Below are 19186 nucleotides of genomic sequence, written 5' to 3' on the forward strand. Positions count from 1 at the left end.
CCCAGCTGCTTACGTGACCGCTGGGGAATTGAACTCAGGGAGAATGAAGCCCTCCCAGGTCCTCACACTAGCGCAGGGAGCGCTCTTACCCACTGACTCACCTCCACAGGCCCGACCTGCGAGCTTCAAGCCCTCCCGTCTGTCAGTCCTGCCACCAAGGAAAATGAGTGTGGCTCAGCTTTGCAGTGCCCTCTCGGCCAGCTACCCCTCAGAGAAGTTGTCCCTTGTTCAGGAAACTCCTTTACTCCTGAAGGTGACTTTGAAGTGGCTTGTGTTTGGGGAGCACTGGGTGTGAGAACAGCATGGTAGCCTCACAATATGACCGGCCCCTAAGGACCACCTTCCAGGCTTATTTCCACCCAGCCAGGGTGGAAAGATTTGCATGTTACGAGCCCCCATGGGTTGTAGGAAATGGGTGAGGGCATGCAGAGGACTTCTTGCGATGCAGGAGGAAAAAAAATAAAAGGGTCCCCCACTCACTCTGCACAGGGTCTTCCCTTTACCACCAAGAAGACAGCTTCTCTAAGGTTAAAGAAGGATCAATCAGGGATGGAGAGATGGCTTAGCAATTAAGCACTTGCCTGTGAAGCCTAAGGACCCTGGTTCGAGGCACGATTCCCCAGGACCCACGTTAGCCAGATGCACAAGGGGGCGCACGTGTCTGGAGTTCGTTTGCAGTGGCTGGAGGCCCTGGTGTGCCCATTCTCTCTCTCTCTCTCTCTCTCTCTCTCTCTCTCTCTCTCTCTCTCTCTCTGCCTCTTTCTCTGTCTGTCACTTTCAAATGAATAAATAAACATTTTTTAAAAAAAGGATCAATCAGCTGTGGCCTTCCACAGGACCCAGGTGTCCACAGCTGGCTTTCTACACACACAGCTAAGGCAGTGGACATAGTCCCGTGAGATGTCCTCCAAACAGAATCAAATAAATTAAGGAAATACAACCTACTAGTGTCGCAACAGATATTATTGTTCAGAACTGATACAGAGCTCCAAGGGACTGTGCAGTAAATCAGCCTGGTTAGCCTGGGGTTTCCCACCCTTGCTTGACAGCTCAGCAGAGCCGGCATCAACATTCTCCAAGATGCATTTGCCTGGGTAACCTCACTGCATGCTGGCAACAACTTGGGAGGCAGGTGCCATCCTTGTCTCATCAGGAGGGGGCAAGGCAGCAATGTCCACACAAGTTTAAGGACAGTCTGTGAAGTCCTGTCTAACCATGCCTATCAGGGTGGGACTTGGATATCTAATTTGGTCACCTGGCCATCTGATTCTTGAGACACAAGAGAAGAAACTTTGCTCTTCCTAAATTAGAAGCCAGGAAATGAAGCAGCATCTTCTCCACGGTATGGAAAAGAATGGGGTCAACAGTAAAGGGAGATGGTAAAGAGAAACACTCTGCCATTGGATCCTGAGTCCTGCCATAGCTCCCTCTGCCCATGCCCACTGGAATCCTGGTTTTAACTTCTCTATCACTTTTTTATTTTTTGGCTTCTGAACCTCCTCGTGGTTTACTGGAACACTTCCAAGTCATCTCTGAAGGCATCCAGACGTAGACCATCCTCCCTAGCCAAGTTCAAAAGAAGTACAGGAGAGAAACACACAGGGGCTGGAGAGATGGCTCAGCAGGTCAAAGAGCTTTGCCTGCAAAACTTGACGGCCTGGGTTCGATTTCCCAGGACTCACGTCAGCCAGATGCACAAAGTGGTGCATGCATCTGAAGTTCACTTGCAGTGGCAAGAGGCCCTGGCACACCCATTCTCGTATTTCCTCTCTCCCTCTCTCTCTCTCCTTGCAAATAAATAATTTTTTAAGATTAAAAAGAGAGAGAGAGACAGGGAGGTCCAAGGAAGCCCATCACCAATTGGCAATAAGGTTAGGCTGTCCAACCTCTATGACACCAAAGCCATCAGCTCTCAATCTTCCATTCACCACCAGATCCAGAGACCGACGCTGAGGGAGCCTGAGCCTATCAGCGTCATGGCAGATCACTCTTATTTTTAAACTACCACCTTCTCTCTTTCCATTGCTAGCAACATGGCTCTCAGAAGTGGAATCTAGTTCCTTAAGCCTTTTTGTTCCCTGGCATAATTATTGCCCACATGGGACATTCCCATTTGAATATGATTAGTTGTTACTTGCAGCTGAAGGGGGTCTGACGCACAGATTTGGAAGGCACCTCATAGCACCATGTCCATGGCCTCTGTCATGCATTTAGGAAGCCAACTGCGGCCACCCAGGTCCTATGGAGGCCCCCGCTGATCCCATAACATGACCCCCACGGCCAACACCATCATCGAAGTGGTGGCAAAGTTTTCTGCTGAGATTTCAGAAGAGAACCTCAGCTAACTTGGTTTGACGGGGTCCAAGAGAGGTGGTCACTGAACAAAACCACTAAAGGCTATTCATGGGTGGCACAGCAGGGTATGGCAGAGGGCACAGAGCAGAGACGTGTGCAATGTCTGTTGTACAAGATGTCCAGGTACCTTCCCACTGGGGGAACAGAGAGGCTAAACGCTTCGCTCCAGGGAGCAACACTATGAAATGGCTCCAGTGAAATCAGAACCCAAGTCGGCTTGGCGTAGAAACCCCAGCCCCTCCTGCCACAGAACGGACGCTGGGCACCTCTGGGTGTGGAAGAAGCTCTTTCCATACCTCCGAGCTCATGACTACTCCTCGGTCATTTGATAAGGAGACTAGAAGGCCACATGAGCTGAGTTGAGAGCAAGGAATTGGAAAGTGAACTCAGCTTTCAGTCACCAAGGAGAACGGAGCTTGTTGAGACAAGCAAGGGAGCTTTGCTCCTCTGAGTCCAGTGGACCTTCTCCATCGGTGACTCGGCTCTGAAGTGGGTCCAGGGCTGAGACTCCTCCCCTGGGTGGGTGCTTTTGCCAGAAATAAACACATTATTGCATGCTCATTCTATTGATGGTTATTGTGCTTTGATTGTTTTCTTTCATTTTATAATTATTAACTTCTATTTCTAGATGGTGGCCTTAAAGTGAAACATTCAAGCAACTCCCTTGATTCTGGATTTCTAGTACCAAAAACAAAAAAAAAAAAAAGCAATTTTGTAAAACAAAAAAAAAATCAGGGCTGGAGAGATGGATTTGCAGTTCAGACATCTGCCTGCAAAGACAAAGGATCCAAGTTTGATCCCCCAGGACCCACGTTAGCCAGATACACAAGGGGGTGCACGTGTCTGGAGTTTGTTTGCAGTGGCTAGAGGCCCTGGCACACCCATTGTCTCTCTCTCTCTCTCTCTCGCTCGCTCACTCACTCTGTCAAATAAATAAATAAAAATATTAAAAAAAAAATCAATAATTCTGTTGTATGCTTTCATTGCCTGTGTGTGTGTGTGTGTGTGTGTGTGTGTGTGTGTGTGTGCGTGTGTGCGTGTGCTGAATGTGTGTGTACATATGCATACGTATACTCCCACACGTGCATGTGGGGGGGGAGCCAAAGGTCAACATCAGGTGTCTTCCTCAGTCACTCACAACCTCATTTTGTTTTTATGAGAGAGATGGCGGGGGCAGGTGGGGGGAAGGAGAGACTCGGTGCGCCAGGGCAATCTAACTCCAGATGCACGTGCCGCCTTGTGCGTGTGAGGCCTTGCACACTTGCGTCTCCTCGTGCATCTGCCTTACACGGGACCTGGAGAGTCAAACATGAGTCCGTAGGATTCGCAGGCAATCGCCTTAACCGCTAAGCCATCTCTCCAGCCTACAACCTTGTTTTTTTGTTGTTTTTGTTGTTTTTTGAGACAAGGTCTCTCACTAAGCCTAGAGTTCACTGATTCAGCTAGACTCGCTAGCCAGTAAGTCCTAGGGATTCCCCTGTCTCCACCCCCACCTCCACCTCCACCCACACCACACATAGATGCCGGGGCCCCTTTACCCACTGAGCCATCTCCCCAGCCCCCAAATCCGATGTATGCGCATTTGAGATCTCAACTCTTAGGCAAAACGCATGCAAAAAGTGGGGAACATCATCAGCTTGGGCCTAAAAATGAGAATTGCTTCATTATTAGTGAATAATCACCTCCGCATTAGTGGGTTAACTTTAAAATACCAAGCTTAACGACTAATTAACCTCCAGTCGATACTTTAGATAAATTTTATTACGGTTACTCTCCAAAGTAAAAATATCATTAATAACATATGTACAATGTTATATATCTTTCACATACTATAATTAATAGGAAGTGTTTTATAATTTCCCATGCTTGCTGTTTTTTAAGCGGTGATAAAGGATAGGATTGGGGTGGGGGACTGTGAGCAGGCATCGGGTCGGGGCTCCGTGCGCCAGGTGAGCCCACAGCAGCCTCCCTGTCCCATTGTCACATGTTATGGGTAGACTCCAAGTAAATGCCCCTGAGCTCTTCCTGCTCCCAAACCTCGCTCTCCACAGAGAAACATCCAGGATGGAACGAAACATTTGGTTCACCCTTCAGGTACAGAGAAATCTAAGCGAACTACTTCTGCTCTTCTCCCAAAGATGGGGAAGGGGTACCCCTCACAGCCCCTCATCCCGGCCACTTAGTGTGTCCCTGAGGCCTGCAGAGCCACGAGTACCACTCAGAGGGGTTACTAAGTGCAGGCCTTATGAGAAACACTTTGCAAGCTGGGCGTGGCGGCGCACGCCTTTGATCCCAGCACTCTAGAGGCAGAGGTAGGAGGATCGCTGTGAGTTCAAGGCCACCCTGAGACTTCGTGGTGAATTTCAGGTCAGCCTGAGCTTTGTTTGTTGTTGTTGTTAATTTTTATTTACTTACTGAGAGAGAGAGAGAAGCAGACAGACAGACAGCATGGATGCACCAGGGCCTCCAGCCACTGCAAATGAACTCCAGATACATGTGCCACCTTGTGCATCTGGCTTACGTGGGTCCTTGAGAATCGAACCTAGGTCCTTTGGCTTTGCAGGCAAGTGTCTTAACCACTAAGCCATCTCCCCAGCTCCATGCACCATTTTATTTTATCTTCAGAATGTCCCTGAGGCAGGTAAGGCAGGGAATTGTCACTGCAGCCAAACCCATGTGCTCCTCGACATTTCTCAGTCTCCCTTGCAGTGAGATGCAATAGGTTCATTCAGTGAGGTGGTCACCAGTAGACTGAAGGTGGAAGCAATAGATATGACTTCCAGGTTTGACCCTAGAAGTACACTAATGCATTCAAATAGAGGTCAACAAACATTGTCTATTAAGGACCAGGTAGTGAATATGTGATGCTTTGCAGGCTGAAAGGGCACCACAGATACTCCACACTGCCACTGTAGAGCACAAGTGGCCCTGGATAATGTGAAAGCAAATGTCAGTGCCTGTGTACCAATAAAACTTTATTTATTTTAAAAAGCTGAAGGCTGAAAAGATGGTTCAGAGGTTAAAGGTGCTTACTTGTTTGTCAAGCCTAAAAGCCCGGCAACCTGAGTTTCATTCCCCAGCATCCACATATATAAAGCCAGATGCACAAAGTAGTGCATGTTTCCGGAGATTGTTTTCAGTGACAAGAGGCCCTGGCACACTCATACTTACTCTCTTTCTGTCTGCATCTTGCTCTCTCTCTCCGTGTGTCTGTGTGTGTGTGTGTGTGTATGTGTGTGTGTGTATGTGTGTGTGTGTGTTTTAAATGACAAATAAATAGATAAAATTAAATTAGAAGTGCTCACTTCAGCAGCACATATACTAAAATTGGAACAATACAGAGAAGATTAGCATGGCCCTTGCGCAAGGACGACATGCAAATTTGTGAAGCATTCCATATTTTTAAGCTGACTGTAGAGATACCAACAGACCCAGTTATTCACTTACTGGGCATCTACCCTAAAACCTTCAAACCATAGGCCAGAGAGATTTGATCAACCATGTTTGTAGCGGCTCAAATCATAATAGCTAAAAGCTGGAATCAACCCAGATGTCCATCACTAGAAGAATGGATAACTAAAATGTGGTATATCTACACAATGGAATTCATTAGAGCAGTAAGAAAAAAATGACACAATGAAATTTGAGGAAAAATGGTTGAACCTGGAACAGATCATTCTTAGTGAACTTACCCAATCACAGAAACAAAATCGCTACATAGTCTCACTCATCTATAGCAAGTAACCTGAATCTACCCAAGATGCCTTACATACCCAGCAAGCATCTCATGGACTAGACAATAGGATGGGTGGGGAGGGAGGGGAGGGCAATGGAGGGGTGGGAAACACAAATCTAGACCCAACTAGCAATGGTACCACAAAATTCTACTTCCTGAAAGGCAGACCAATAGCTGAACCTTCACCAGGCCCTTAGAGGGAATACCTGAACCACAAGACACTGGAGAGGGTATGATGAAGACTAACCTTAATCTTCTACAGCTTCCCTACCATCAATTGTGGGCTACAAGAGGGCCTACACCTATTAAATTCTCTATAAAAAAAAGTAAGGGTTATCTCATTTGTCCTGGTGCTAACTTACTCTCCATTGAAGAATCTGCTTCTCTTTTTCAGATAGATGTAGATCCTAAGGAGAGAGCCACCCCATCATACCTCAAAAGGGCCCTGGCTGAAACCAAAAAAAAATTGGCAAAACAAGCAAGGGTGCTGTTTTCCTGGTAAGCTAGGTACCAGCACAAGGGGGAGGGAGACCAACACAGAGAATAATCAACTCCTACCAAATCAGAGAGCCAGAGACCCAGAGGCCCCCAACACCTCATCACTGAAGCAGACCAAAAATGGCTCAGGGAAATTTTGCTGAAGAGGGGGCGGAAAGAATGTCAGAGCCACATGTTGGGTCAGGATATGAAGAGACATTTATCCTACCCACAACTGTGAGCTAACTACACAATGCACGACCCATATACCTCAACAAGGAGGGGCCAAGAGGAAAGGGGTAGGTCACGGATGAGCCTAATAATGGTACCAAACTGACTGTAGTTGCTAAATACAAAACTAATTAATAATTTTTTAAATTAAATTAGAAAATAACTAGAGGGTGAACGTGGCCACCACCTGCCTCTAAAAAAAATGAAAAAAAAAATAATTGAACAAAATTTTAGAATCCCATGAAATTGTCACCCTGGGGTGGCTCATTTAAGAAGTCCTACAGAACTCCCTGAGAAGAGTTCTGTAGAAGACAGACCCGGGCTCTCTGAATCACTGTTGCAAAGGACGAGCTCACCCAAACTGCACCGTGACAGAGGCAGGAGGAGATCTGTGTGGAGTTAAGCCATGGAGATCTGGTGAGTGCACGTCACAGCAGTTTGTACTGATGAACTTAACAAAGCAGGTGTCATTGGTATTTCAGAAATGAAAGGGATCTTGCCTATAAAACCAAGAAATCACAGAGTCAGGGTTAGGGACAGCCAGCTTGTCCTCCTGTCCCGGGGCTTTCCTGGTTTGAGCCCTGGAAGTTCACTTGCTGGGCAAACAGGCTGCATGTGTCAGTCACTAAGCCATAACTTGAACACAGGCCTGTCTGGCTCCAAAATCCATTCTCACAGCCCTGCTCACAGACTGCTTCCTGAAATGAGGTCGGGCAAGGTCCAGCTTGGCTCAGCCTGATCCCCACTAGGAGACCTCACACTCGTGTGTCTGTCCCCCTGGGGTGCTAAACCTAGGAGGTGAGCATGGGTCCTGTCGCCACCTCCTCCAAGGCCTCAGTCCTCCTCCACAAAGGCAATGAGTCAGGCATGAATTTTAAATATACGCCAGCTTCAGTGGGAAAGTCAGCCCTGACATCTATAAAATGGCACTAAATCCTGCTTTTATGAGCTCTGGCTGCATTCTGCTGAATGTTTTATCACACTCATCGGAAGTTTACTGAGAGGAGTTAATAACCCAACAATGCTGGGGCCTGCCGGTCTCAGCATTGGGAAGTGGAGCCCCAGCCCCTGACCTCAGGTGATGCCACCTGCAGACGCCCAGCCGCTCCGCAGACCTGCCGCCGCTCAACTCATTCCCCCCGACCGGCCCACGGCTAGTAGCCCAGCCCCAGCCGGGAGCTCAGTGCTCAGGTGAGGCTCCTCAGAGCAACCGTGGAGCTGAAACCCAAAAGTTGAAGTGAGTAGGAGGAGAAATGAAAAGAGAAGGAACCCAGAGAGAGGAAACGGCCCCAGGCAAAGGCTCTGAGAACAGTGACTCAACCCACACAGAGGCTTGGCTCTCAACTAGTTGAGCGATCGCTGTGAGTCTCAGACAAGACTTTGGACTTTTGAATGGCGTTGGGAATTGGCAAGAGCTGGAAGGTTATGGCTTAAAAGGAATATGCTTGGATCCCAAGTTGACAAAGGGTGGGTTTATATTTGTCAATTTCACTGTATCTAAAATTACCTAGGAAACAAATCTCTGGACATGTCCATGAGGTGGGGTTTCTAGATTAGATTAATAGAGCTGGCAATGCCCATCCTAACTGTGCGTGGCACCATCCAGAGGCTGGGATGCAGGAATAGGTAGAAAAGAGAAAGTGGCATGGAGCGAGGTGGTGCACGCCTTTAATCCCAGCATTTAGGAGGCAGAGGTAGATGGACTGCTGTGAGTTTAAGGCCATCTTGAGACTACATAGTGAATTCCAGGTCAGCCTGAGCTAGAGCAAACTCTTACCCTGGAAAAAAGAGAAGAGAAAGTGAGGGCTGGCTCTGCAGCAAAAGGCACTTGCTTGCAAAGCCTATCACCCCAGGGTTCAATTTCCAAGCTACCCATATAAGCCAGACAATCATACATACATACATATATACATACATATTTTTTTAAATATATTTTTTTTATTTATTTGAGAGAGAGAGAGAAAGAGGCAGAGAGAGAGCAAGAGAGAATGGATGCACCAGGACCTCCAGCCACTGCAAACGAACTCCAGACGCATGCTCCCCCTTGTGCATCTCGCTTACGTGGGTCCTGGGGAATCAAACCTGGCTCCTTAAGCTTCACAGGCAAACGCCTTGACCACTAAGCCATCTCTCCAGCCTTACATACATATTTTAAGAAGGAGGAAGTGGAGCTGGAGAGATGGCTTAGCAGTTAAGGTGCTTGCCTATGAAGCCTAAGGACCTAGGTTCAACTCCCCAGAACCCACGTAAGCCAGACACACAAGGTGATGCATGTGCACAATGTCACGTGTGTGTACAAGGTCACACATGTGTACAAGGTGGCACACAGTCTGGAATTCAAATAATGGCTAGAGGTCCCAGCATGCCAATTCTCTCTCTCTCGCTTGCTCTCTAGCTCTCTCTCTCCCTCACTAAAAAAAAAAAAAAAAAATTAATTAAGGCTGGAGAGATGGCTTAGCAGTTAAGCACTTGCCTGTGAAGCCTAGGGATCCCAGTTCGAGGCTTGACTCCCCAGGACCCACATTAGCCAGATGCACAAGGGGGCGCACGCATCAGGAGTTCATTTGCAGTGGCTGGAGGCCCTGGCGCGCCTGTTCTCTCTCTCTCTCTCTCTATCTGCCTCTTTCTCGCTCTGTCTGTCACTCTCAAATAAATGAATAAAAATAAACAAAAAATAATTTTAAAAAATTAAATTTTGAAAGTATTTTAAAAAGGAGAAAGTGAGCTGAGCACCAGCACCCTTCTCTCTGCTTCCTGGCTGCGGACGCGGTGTGACTAGCTGCCTCGAGCCCCAGCCATCACCACTCTCCCCAGACAGTACCTGTGGACTCTGAGCCAGACTAAGCCTTTTCTTCCTTAAGTTGCTCTTGTCAGGTATTTTTTCACAGCAACCAGCAAAGTAACAAGCACAAGCAAAAGACCCAGACACAGCCCTGAGCGACCGTCACCCGTAAGAGACAGAGGAGGGACGTCCGCATAGCAAGCTACTAGGGTGTTCCTCAACTGTGGTGGTGCTCAGAGGTGATGGGACCTTTAAGAGGTGGCACTTAATGGAAACTGCCCTTGGAGGAGGCTAAGGTAGCTCCCATGGGATCCCTGAGATCCCGCGACAGCAAGTTGTTGGAAGAGCAAGCTTGGCCCCTGCATCCCTCCCTGGCTGTTTTGAGACATGGTCTCTTCCTCTCACACATGTTCATGCCAAGATACCTAATGAGGCCCTCAAGAAAGGCAAGGTGATGCCAGCACCATGCCCCTGAATCTCCAGACCCGTGTGCTGCATAAACCTCTTTGCTTCATAAAGCTACCCTGCCTCTGGTGATAACAAAGAATGAACAAACACAGAGGCTGAGCCAGCACAGCAAGAGGGTGAGAAAGAAAACCGGGCAGGAGGGAACCGCAGGTGCCAAGAAAGAAGAGCACAGCAAGGAGGGTTCATGGGCATCCGATGCCACAGAGAAGCCAAGAAAGCAAAGGGAAGGGTCCTTTAGCTTTGTGGGGTCCAAGTCACAAGTATTCATTGACGGCCTACTTTGGACCAGACTATGTGGAAGTCCATGGAAGCAAAAGTAAAATAAAACATGGGGGCTCGAACTTGGGGGCAAAGAGGGGAGAATGGAGAAGGCTGGAGAGATGGCTTAAAGGTTAAGGCGCTTGTCTACAAAGCCTAAAGTCCCAGGTTCAGTTCCCCAGTACTTTTGTAATCCAGATGCACAAGGTGACATATGCATCTGAAGTTTATTTGCTGTGGCTGGAGGCCCTGGCATGCCCATTCTGTCTCTATCTGCCTCTTCCTCTCTCTCTCTCTCTGGCTTGCTCTCAAATAATATTTTTTAATGTTTTAAAAAGGGAGAAATATGAAGTTGGGCATGGTGGCACATGCCTTTAATCACAGCACTTGGGAGTTATGACTCAGATTATTGTAAATTCAAGACCACCCTGAGAATACAAAATTAATTCCAGGTCAGCCTAGGCTAGAGTGAGACCCTACCTCAATAAAACAAAAATAGGGACTAGGGAAATTGCTTAGTGGTTATGGCATTTGTCTCAAAGCCTAAGGACTCAGGTTCAATTCTCCAGGACACACATAAGCCAGATGCACAAGGGGCACATGTGTCTGCAGTTGGTATGCAGTGGCTACAGGCCCTAGCATGCCCATCCTCTCTTTCTCTCTCATAAATAACTAAAATATTTTTAAAAACAAAAATAATAAAAGGTGAAATATGCAATCACAGTAACTGGAGAATCCCAGAATAAGGAGACTTCTTGACCTGGGAGTCAAGGGGACTTCAAGAGGAGGGTGCATCTGAATTGGTTTGTGCAGAATGAATAGGCCTTTACGACATGGTGGTTGGAGGCACAGAGGAAACATCACAAACAAAATCACCTGAGTAATACAGTTAGGAAGTCACTTGTTCAGGGAAGGCTGAGAAGATGAGGATGCAGTGATGGGGGGCGGGGTGGGTATTAAGGACTTGCCAGCCTACCTAGAAGTTTGGATTTATTCTTCAGGCAAAGAGAGGCTCAGAGGGAGATGACATCAAATTTGCACTTTAGCAAACTGTCTCTAGAGGCTGGGAGATGGCTCAGTTCAAGCATGAGGACCTGAGCTCAGATCTCTAGCGCCCACATAAAAGCCAGGAGCAGGGTGTGTACCCGTTATCCCAGCGCTGTGGAGGCAGAGTCAGGAGGATTCCTGGGACTTGCATAACCTCACACAGATGCAAACACATGCGTGCGCACCCATATGCATATACCGCACATGTGAAAGAGAGGGAGAGAGGAAGGGGAGAGAAGAGGAAGAGAGAGGAAGGGAAGGAGCAGGGGGTTTCTGACCTTGACTCTTGCTCCCAGCTCTGACCCTAACCTACTGATGATGAGCAGATTTGTGCAAGTACCTTCCATAGCTCAGCCTCAGTTTTACTCTTTGAAGTGGGAAAAAAAGATGCTCCTTGGCAGCTCTGACTACCTGAGCTGCTGTGGCTGCTGGAAAAGGTGGGCATCTCAGAAAGCAGCTCCTGCTGGCGTGCTTCCGATATAAATAAACCTCGTAGCATCTGATATAAATAAACCTCGCAGGTCCTGCTTTTCAAAGTTATCATTTGCCTTGAATTTTTGGCAAAGTGCTAAAAGACCCTTGGGGTCAACCATGCCACCAGCATGTGTAAAAGGTTCCCCCTCACCCCCCACAACCCCCACACACACCACACCAAAATTCCCCGGTGAGGATGAGAAGTGAGGACTCCATCATGGCCCAGGGGGAAGGGCTGACATTTGGTGCGATGTCTGTATTTAACTCCCACCGTTTGACATCTGTTTCCAATTAATTTGCCTGTGTTAAGAGGGATGCTGCCCAGAGCACATGATTCCTGCTCAGTTCTCAAGACTACAGAGAGGCAGTCAGAAGGGGACATAGGCTGACCTGGTCCCCTCACGGCCCTCACCCCTACTCTAGGATCTCCCTTGACCTCTAGGAGCACCTGGCCTGCAAGACACTTGAATGCCCATTGGCACCCTCTATTGCAATTACACAGGGTGATGTTTGAAGAACTAGGAAAAAAAAATCCGAAGTGACTGGATGTGCTGAATGGAGGAGGAGAGACACTAGGCGGGTAGGTGAGGCAAGCAAGGGCAAGACCAAAGCCCTAGAGGCCTTCAGAAGGAGTGCCCGTTCCTTTGTTTTGTCTTTCTTTAATATAGCCCAGGCTGGCCTCAAACTCACTATGTAACGAATGACTTTGTAATCACTATGACTTTGAACTTCTGGTCCTCTTGCCTCCACTTCCCAAGTGCTAGGATTACAGGTATGGGCCACCGTGCCTGGTTTTATGTGGCTCTGGGGACGGAACCCAGGGCCTTATGCACTTTAAGCAAGCACTTCACTAAGTGAGCTGTAACCCCAGCACTAGCCGTTCGCGTCCATCCTAGGTCTGTGGACATGGTCCAGTTTGCCCGTTCTCTCTGTGGGTGCTCATGGAGACATGGTTAGACAGGGGCAGTTCTTGGAGATAGGATGTTTAAACTGCACTGTGGAATGCAGCATCTCCCCGCCACACTTAAAAACATGAGCTGGAGAAATGGCTTAGTGGTTAAGGTGCTTGCCTGCGAAGCCTAACGACCCAGGTTTGGTTCCCCAGTACCTACGTGAGCCAGATGCACAAGGTGGCACATGCATTTGGAGCTTGACTGCAATGGCTGGAAGCCCTGGATCATCTATTCTCTCTCTATCTGCCTCTTCCTCTTCTCACTCTCTCTCTCTCTCAAATAAATTAAATATTTTTTTTAAATAACATTCCTGGAGAACCAGGGAAATAATGCACTGGGGAAACACACTTGCCACACAAGCCCACAGACTGACAAGAGTGCAGATCCCCACAACCCACAGAAAGCTGGACATGGAGGTACACGCCTGTAATCTTAACATGTCTATGACAAGGTGGGAGGAAGATATGAGAGAATCCTCAAAAGCTCTCAAGCCAGCTCGCCTGGATTATGCAGTGACAAAAGAGAGATCCTAGGCTGGGCGTGGTGGCGCACGCCTTTAATCCCAGCACTCGGGAGGCAGAGGTAGGAGGATCACCGTGAGTTCAAGGCCGCACTGAGACTACATAGTGAATTCCAGGTCAGCCTGAGCTAGAGTGAAACCCTACCTCGAAAAACCAAAAGATTAAAAAAAAAAAAGGACAGATCCTGCTTCAAACAAGATAGAAGGTAAAAAGTAACATTCAAAGTTGTCCCCTGACCTCCACACAAATGTCGTGGCAAGAAACATGCCTTGACGTGTGGCTGGTGAGACCGAGGAACCAAGAGCCAAACAATACTGATTCTACTATCTTAAAACTTCTTGGGGCTGAGGAGATTGCTCAGTGGTTAAAGGGGCTTGTTCTTAAAGCCTGCTTGTCCAGGTTCAATTCCCCAGTACCCACATCAAGGCAGATGCACAAAGTGACACAGCACGTGTCTTGAGTTTGTTCGCAGTGACAAGAGACCCTTGTTCCCTCTCTCTCTCTCCTTGCAGATAAATAAAAATATTTTAAAATAAATACCAAAAACTTTTTAGTTAGTTGGGAATAGCTTAAGAAAGTGATCTTAACTGTCAACCTTATAAAATCTAAATACAGATCAAATGTTTCCAATCAAAATTTAGCATCCCATTAAAATGTGCTGTAACTATAAAATGCACACTGAATTTTAAAGACTTAGGACCAAATAAAGAAGAACGTAAAGTATTTTGATAATGGTTTACATCAATTATGTTACAATAATAGTAGGAACGTAATGAGTTAAACAAAATGGAGTATTAAAATTAAAGTCACCTATTTTTTACAAGATTTTTATTTATTTATTTGAGAGTGGCAGTGAGAGAAAGAGGCAGAGAGAGAGAGAGAGAGAGAGAGAGAGAGAATGGGCGCGCCAGGGCTTATAGCCACTGCAAATGAACTCCAGACGCGTGCACCCCCTTGTGCATCTGGCTAACGTGGGTCCTGGGGAATTGAGCCTCAAACCGGGGTCCTTAGGCTTCACAGGCAAGCGTTTAACCGCTACGCCATCTCTCCAGCCCTAAAGTCACCTATTTTGTTTTGTTTTACCTTCTCCAGTGAAACACCAAGAAGACGTATATGTTTTCATGTGTGGTCCTCAGAGTGTTTACGTGGGACAACACTGAGTTGAAAGCAAAGGTAGTGATTTCAACTAGGATAACAGTGGGAGCTACAAAAAAAAAAAAAAAAGATAGCAAATAGCAAAACAGAAATGACATTTAGAGGTGAGAAGTAGCTATGGCAGACTTACTGATAAACTGGCTGTCGAGAATGACTGAGGGGCAGGGAGCTGTCAGAGGACATGGTTTGGGTTCTGGCTTGAGCATTTCAATTGATGAAGGTGTCCTTTCCATGAACAGAGAAGACCGGAAGACACTGGACATTGTGGAGTTGCTGAATGGCAAATTTCCTCCGCACTGAGAAAGGTGTGAACAACTATTGCCAGCTTTATCAAAAGCAGCTGGGTCAACTCACGAGACAAGGAGTGGGGAGGGTCACCAGACCCCCCACTTGAGGTTTAGGAGCCCCCCCCCACCCACACCAGCTGTATAGCTCCAGCAATATATATATATATATATACACACACTAACGCACAAGATCTCATGACCTCAGGTGGGAGATGAGTATAGAGCAAGGAAAAGGCCTAAGAACAATGACCTCCACTGAGGCAGTGTCCCTGGGGTCTCCAAGGTCTGTAAGGAAGCCCTGACCCCAGGCTGAGGGAGGAGCAGCCGCGGGGGCATCTGGGTATAGTGAGTTCCACTGAAGTGTGGCTTTGGGGGAAGGGGGTTCTCACACTTCTGGACAGGGACAAGGAGCTTCTAGAAGTGGCCACAGGGAAGTTGTCATTCAGGGTGGAATGAGACTTTTGTGGTGTGGCTGCTCTGGTGTCCCAACGCTCTGTAAAGAAGCCCCTCATCCTGAGGCTGTGGAGGAGCATTCAAGGAGTCATTTTAGGGAATCTCCAGCAAAGCGGCTGCTTTGGGGCCCCCACATTCCTATAAATTACCTCTCTTTACGTTCTGTAAGTGACCCCCCCCCCCGCAATGAACTCATTGGTTTACCGAGCTAGTTTTGGTGTGATCGTACTTAGGTCTGCCACCTGAGCCCTATTTGGGGTGAAGACATGCGTCCATGTCTCCCCAGGGGAAAAGTTTGCCATGACAGGAATATTATGGGCTTGATTGGGCCTTGCTGAATTTGAGGTGCCTGCAAGTTGGCAAGCAGAGAGGCCTACTATTCAAAAGCAAAGTCTATATAATGATGTGATTTTAGGAACAACCACTTGGGAAAGACAGGACTCTCCTCTGGATATGAATCTCATGACAGACAGACAGACAGACATAAAAATGTAGTCTTTGCTCTCTCACTCAGAGCAAAATCTGAATAAGCCAATTCCCTCCACCAGGCTCCCCTATCATTATCCTTTTCGCCCACAAGAGCCGCTTGCTCTGTTCACCCCCCCAAAAAAAAATTGTAGGTCCAAACACTGTAGCCAAAGCACCCGTGGCGGGCAGTCTTCCGCAGCGAGCTGTGGCGGGGTGTTTGCGCATGCGCCTCCCAGCATCATTTATCTTGAGGGATGTCAACTCGAAAAATGTTAGTTCATGTCACTGTCAGGGTAAATGCCAAAAATTAGCTTTCTTTCATCAGAAAGCAGAATAATTAACTTTGCAACTGTTTCAAAAACTGCTAATTAATGGGTTTTACCCACTTGATTTGTCAGGCTACACAGCGAGCTGAACAGCCGCCTCAAGCCCCTGGAGAATTCCAGTCCTCCCTCCGCTGTCCTCGGCAGAACTTGGAAGCACTTTCAGGTAAACAAGCCGGGCAAAGCAAAGCTATGAGAAATCACTGTCGCTTTAGAACGGAAAGTTTCCCTTTCAAAAGGTAGTCTTCTAGCCTCGTGCGGTGGCACACGCCTTTAACCCCAGCGCCGGAGAGGCAGAGGTAGGAGGATCGCCGTGAGTTCGAGGCCAGCCTGAGATTCCATAGTGAATTCCAGATCAGCCTGGGCTAGAGTAGTGAGACCCTACCTTGGACCAACCTCCCCTGAAAAAAAAAAAAAAAAATAGTCTTCTATTTACCTTTCATTGTCCCCAGAGGCTCAGGCCACTGTGTACCTCAAGCCACACTTGAAAGTCAGATCAGATTCCTGTCTCCTTCCCCCAAGTTGGGAAGGTCCTGAAGGCAGAGAGAGGAGTCTGAAGGCCAGCAAGACACTTCCCCTCCTCACAGCCTCAGTTTCCCCACCTGCAAAATAAGGGGTTCGTGGGAGGTCTCCATCACCAAAAACATGAAGGAGACCTGTGCAGGCTTTCAGATACAGTAAGTGCTCAGCTAACAGGGTTACTCTTGCATCACTTACCCTGTCTCACCCACCTACCATGTGCCCAAGCTGGTTCGGGCAAGTCCTGTCCTCCGCAAAGTCACCTCTCCCTTGAAAGCCCACTTGGACTCCACTGCAATTGCCAGCAAAATTTCCCCACAATGCAAACGGAAGCATGGGCATGATTATGGGCATCTGTTCCCACACCCCTGGACACCTCGGGCACACTCCGTCCTGTACCCACTTCGTGCTTGTAGGTGAAATGTCCCTACACACAGCTCCTGTTCTTGTTGTTGTTGCTTTTATTGCCATAAAGCACAAATGTTAGAAAGCTTGCCACCATTTCTTTCTCCGGGCTGTTTTAATACAAGCTAGCAATCGCCTCTCTTCCTGTGGGGACTTGCCCTTGCCCTTGCCCTGTGAATCTGCCTGTGGCTGGTGATGGGTGGATGCATCAAAGGACCATCAGGTAGGACCAGTGCTGGGGTGCAATGTTTTGCTCTCCTTGGAACCGAGCTGCTGTTTTAAGTCAATTTTCTTCTTCACTTCATCATGTTTCCTTAACTTCACTTCTGAGAGCAGTGCTCCCCCCCCATAAAAGATTGTCACAACAGTCCCCATGAGCAATTACCAATGGCTGTTGTCTTAGACCGCCGAGTTTTTGAGGTGTTCTGTTACATGCATTATGAACTGATACAATTAGAATACATAAAACTTGGAATACTATCCAGCCATTAAAAATGACAGGTGCTCGATATATTGACTCTGAAGCATGCCTACAAGGCAATTTGGTTTGAAAGAAGTTGGTCGCCAAACAACATGGAGATCAGCATTTCTGGCATTCCTGGTGTTGACTCAGACAGACGCCCGCTCCCATCTGGGTGTGTAACTGTAGAAAATGTCTGCAGGCTCTTCAAGGGCCGAAGTGTTTACCCTGTGCGCTGCAACGATGGGCGCTGTTACGTGTGTCTTTGCCCTTCTTTTATGTCATGTGGTAGTTAAGCAGAACTTTTTTTCTACTTAGAAGCTTTTTGAAACAAACAAACAAAAAATCATTTCTATCTTAGCCATTTTAGGAGTACCTTTCAGTATTGTTGAGTTCATTCACGTCATTGTATCATTCTTTCCCAGGCTTCTGTTCACCCTATTAAACTAAACGTTTGCATACATGGAACGGCGCCTCATTCCTTCCCCCACCCAGTGCGTTTCTGCCTCTGTGGATGTGACTACGCTAAGTCATTCACATACGTGGAGTCATGCAGCATGTCTTTTTAAAGGTTGTGTTGTTTTGGTTTTTTGTTTGTTTTTTGTTTTGTTTTTTGTTTTTGTTTTTCAAGGTAGGGTCTCACTAGCACAGACTGACCTGGAATTCTCTCTATATTCTCAGGGTAGCCTCAAATTCATGGCTATCCTCCTACATCTGCCTCCCAAATGCTGGAATTAAAGGCATGCATCACCTCTCCTGGCTTTCTTATTATTTTTAAAAAATATATTCATTTATTTATTTGCAAGCAGAGCTAGAAAATGGGCATGCCAGGGCCTTCAGCCCCTGAAAACAAACTCCAGATACATGCTTCACTTAGCCCACTGTCCTCAAGATTCATTCTTGTTCTCACACATCATAACCTTCCTTATTTTACATTTTTTGCATGTGTATGTGTGTGTACATTCATGTATGTGTGAGTGCATGGGGGGGGTACTTGCACATGTATATTGTGTATGTGGGGCCAGAGGTCCATGCTGGGTATCCTTTTCAGACGTTCTCCTCCTTATTTTGTGAGATCCCTATCTCACACTGAACCTAGAACTCACTAAGTTGGCTAAACTAGCTGGCCAGAGATCTGTGAGTCTCTGCCTGCTTGATTATTCATATTACAGGCATGTGCCACCACACTGGGCCAAGGGCTCAGGGGAACCTAAAATTCAGGTCCTCATGTGTGCACAACCAGTGCTCTATCCACTGAGCTATCTCCAGTACCCACATAAGCCAGATGCAAATGGCAGTGCCCACGTCTGGAGTTCATTTGCAGTGGCCCTGGCATGCACATTCTCTCTCTGGCTATCTTCCTCTTTCTCTCTCTCTCTGTCTCAGATAAATACATGAAAAGAATATATTAAAAAAAAATTGTGCTGAGGATGTGGCTGTTGAGTTCCCAGGGTTCAACGAGGCATCTCTGACCCTCAAGGCTCAGGGAACGTTGAGGAAGAGGAAGCAGAAGCATGTAAGAGCCAAAGACGTGGAACACTGTCTTCCGGACATGAAGTGGCTGCCGCATTGATAACCTCACAGCAACCGTCATGACCTGCACAAGACCTGCATAATATGACAGCCACTCAGCATTGTGTTGTGGATGATGGAGTAGACTAAAAAATACCATCAGCCGGCCATGATGGCACATACCTTTAACCCCAGCACTCCAGGAGCAGGAGGGGGAGGATTGCTGTAAATGTGAGGCCAGCCTAGAACTCACCATTGATGGTCCATGTCACCGCGTGCCCCTTTGCCGATGCCCCGCAGAA

The 19186-nt window shown here is 47.4% G+C and overlaps 1 non-coding gene across 1 annotated transcript; it reads left to right on the forward strand.

Annotated features, from left to right (window-relative positions):
* The first annotated feature begins 5652 nt into the window (after positions 1 to 5652).
* Positions 5653 to 5759, forward strand: LOC123463058. The gene has a single exon (XR_006638670.1). It is a non-coding gene; the product is annotated as a U6 spliceosomal RNA (small nuclear RNA).
* Positions 5760 to 19186: the final 13427 nt, after the last annotated feature.

This window comes from Jaculus jaculus, chromosome 8 (assembly GCF_020740685.1).
Source record: "Jaculus jaculus isolate mJacJac1 chromosome 8, mJacJac1.mat.Y.cur, whole genome shotgun sequence".
Lineage (NCBI taxonomy): Eukaryota > Metazoa > Chordata > Mammalia > Rodentia > Dipodidae > Jaculus > Jaculus jaculus.